The following is a 3,309-nucleotide window of genomic DNA, read 5'->3' on the forward strand; positions in this document are numbered from 1 at the left end:
AGAACGTTTCCTAAAAGTTCAAACATGGTTACATTTAGTTTCAATTTTGGTAATGTTCTAGGAATTTGTTCTCCAACTGGTTTGACATTGGGAATGTTCTGAAATGGTTCAGAGAACGTTAAGAAACAAAGTTATTCTTACAGTTTTCCTCAGCGTTCTATTTAAAGTCATGTTCTCAAACTTTCCATAAAAAAACACAAAAAAACTTTAACGTTCAGAGAACGTTGCTAGAATGTTATTTAAAAACATATACATTGCGTTCTCAGAATCAACAAAACTCTCTCTATCCTCTATCTTGTTAAGTATGTTCAGGTGTGTTGGACGTGCCCACTAATAGGCAACACCTGATCTTAATGAGTGCTTGTTTCCTTTGAAATGGGGTCTGTTTGAATAGACTAAAATGAACAGCTTTGTATGAGTTAAAAAACATGGAACGCTAGCTCCATCCTGGTGGCGCAGTAGACTAATTCCATGGACAGAAGATCATAGGTTTGAATCTCACTGACGCCATGCCACAATAACAAATGTGTTTTCATGATTAATTCCTAAGCAAATACATTTCCATGGAGTTCGAAACAGTTAACCTAAGCTAGCAGTGTTATTAAAAGTCTTCTTGAAACATGTTCTCAAAACATTATTTGATTATCTTCAAATAACCTATAACCATTCTCAGAAGGTTAATAAAACGTTCAGGGAACCATAGTAAAACGTTATCAGAACCTCCTGTAAACTGTTCCCAGAACAGGTGTAATTTTCCCTCCCGTTCTCAGAACGTTTAAAAAACATTCCGTTTTACCGGTCAGCAAACGTATGACTTCGTTCCCAGAACCAATGGGAAACCAAAAACAACTTCCAAGGAATCAAATGTGCTAGCTGGGCTTGATCTGTGTGGGTGGATCCCTGGATTGGCTAACTCAAGATGTCACTGGTGGTTGAGCTCATGAGATTCAAACATTGTGATAGAGGTTGTCTTTGGCGTTTCTGTCTGCCTCTGCAATATGGCTGGTCTTCCAAATGTACATCAACACTACATCAAGAATGCTTAAGAAGTGTTGACACACTGGAGTCACAGTGGATTTGTAACTCATAAGAAGAGGTTATGCCAGCCATTCACAGCCTCTCACATAAGACATATCATATTGAGTGAAAACTAATTTCCTCCATCCATAAAATACTTGCAAATCATAACTTGCATCTCATAAACCACCCATGAGATTCTGACATCACCTCAAATCGAGTTTGTTCTACATGTGTCACTGAGGTGACACCCAGAAACTTTTCCTTAGCTAACACTTATTTTAGCATGACCTATGCTTACTGCTTACTTCAGTCCCCACAGCCTTTTTTAAGGCTCCATAATTGAATAGACTGCACCATGATAACCCATTGGCTTTATTGTTCTAATTCAATTGCCTTAATGTTATTTGCCAGGGGAAAACACAGTTTCAGGTCTGTCCAAAACATTATTCTTCCACTTCTTCCACATATTCAGCACAGCTGCTTTTTGCCCTTAACTTTATATCATGAAGTAGAAAGTTTGTCAGATTATTTATACAGATTCCAAGATCCTTGTGTGCAGTGTGAATTACACACTGGTGTCATCACCTGAGGACGGACTGATACGAGAGGTGTGGAGATGGAATTGAGAGTACATTTTCCTCTTGAGGCTTGAAAATCAATCAAGGGGAGCTTTGAAATTGTTTCACTCCATCTCCTCATCTGCTCCATGTGTCTGAAAATAAAACAGAGAGGCTTGTTCAAATCAAGGGCCCTATGTAAACATACTCCTAGGAGGCCGAGACAATCACAGATCAGCTCAGCGCAAAGTCAAAGTTCACCAGAAAGATGTTCCTCATTTTGAAGGAATACTCCTGGGTTTAGAATGGAGCCCTGGAAGACAGGCATACTTTTATCAGGGAACCAAGGAATGCAGCAGGGCCTGACATCATTGACATTCTGATCAGCTGAAGCAGTCTGTGACTGATTATCCTCTTGATTCCCCAAGAGAGATGCTGTCTGTCTGTCTGTCTGTCTGTCTGTATGTCTGTCTGTCTGTCTGTCTGTCTGTCTGTCACTCCATCCAACATACAGACAGGCTGCTCTGGGATCTCTGGACAGATAATGACATGCAGAACCATAGTTTTTAATACAGAACATAGCTATCTGTGTCTATGTTACCGTATAATAATGGTTTTCCAAGGGATATACTGTACCTGTAGGACATTTGAGAATAAATCAATAAGGTAAAAAACTGACACCTTGTGGTTCCAAATAATATTGAATGACCAGTCCTGAAGTTCTATTATGAGTACTGTTTGAGTGCTATTATGATAATTTGCTGAAAGACCGATCAGGGGTTTGTATTTGACCTGTGACCCCATGGTGCCAAGTGACTCTTCTTTTCTTCTCTGAACCAAAAAAAGCCATCCTGCAGATCCAGATAAACACGATCGTTTTGGGGTTTGTATTTGACCTGTGACCACATGGTGCTACCTCCGATGACATGGCAACAGCTGATGCTGTTATTCTTTCTGCTCATGGAGACTGTGTGCATGGTGCGTCTGCTTTGAAGCGTGAGGAGTAAGCATGGTCAGTATGTCGAGGTCCCTGTAATCAGAGACCCGGGGTGTGCAGGGGGAGGAGGAAGTGGCAGTGGGGTTGTAAACACTTACGAAGAATATCACTCTCCCTTCTCTGCCCAAGACTCATGCCAAGGTGTTAAAAGGGCTATGGCCAACAATGCCGACACTCTTTATAGAGGATAGACTATGTGGAGGATGGACATTTCCACCATTTAAAAGTTGTGGAAAATCCATTATGGTTACAATATCTGTGACTGTAATTATTTACTATGTCACTAATTCATTGTGTTTTATGCCAAACCAGAGGTAATATCCGAAGTAGCTTAGATGTGTGTTGACTTGAGAATGTTTGGGAGTTTGGGAGTAAGGGTTAAGTCTAGGTGGTATGAAGAACTGGAGTGTGATGGATTTGATACAGGTGCAGGTGAATACGTGTGTGTCCATGAGCGTGTGTGCATGTATGTGTGTGTTTGCCTGAGTGTGGGTGTCTAGGGGTGTGTCACCAACATTGATTAATTCTGACACAGGTTGACAGTTCCCTTAGCATGGTGATATATTCTACCACACGTGCAGAGGATTGAAAAGCGTTTAAACCATGGGTCACATTTCCCCCTCTGAAGGTATCATAAGTTTGGTCTCTGTGAGGAAGTCTGTCTCTACTAATCAAAGTCAGAGTGGGCGGTGGGGAGCAAATGGTATAGAGATTGCTCCTGCTTTTCAGTTATTC

The sequence above is a fragment of the Coregonus clupeaformis genome, unplaced genomic scaffold (genome assembly GCF_020615455.1).
Source record: "Coregonus clupeaformis isolate EN_2021a unplaced genomic scaffold, ASM2061545v1 scaf1553, whole genome shotgun sequence".
Taxonomy (NCBI): domain Eukaryota; kingdom Metazoa; phylum Chordata; class Actinopteri; order Salmoniformes; family Salmonidae; genus Coregonus; species Coregonus clupeaformis.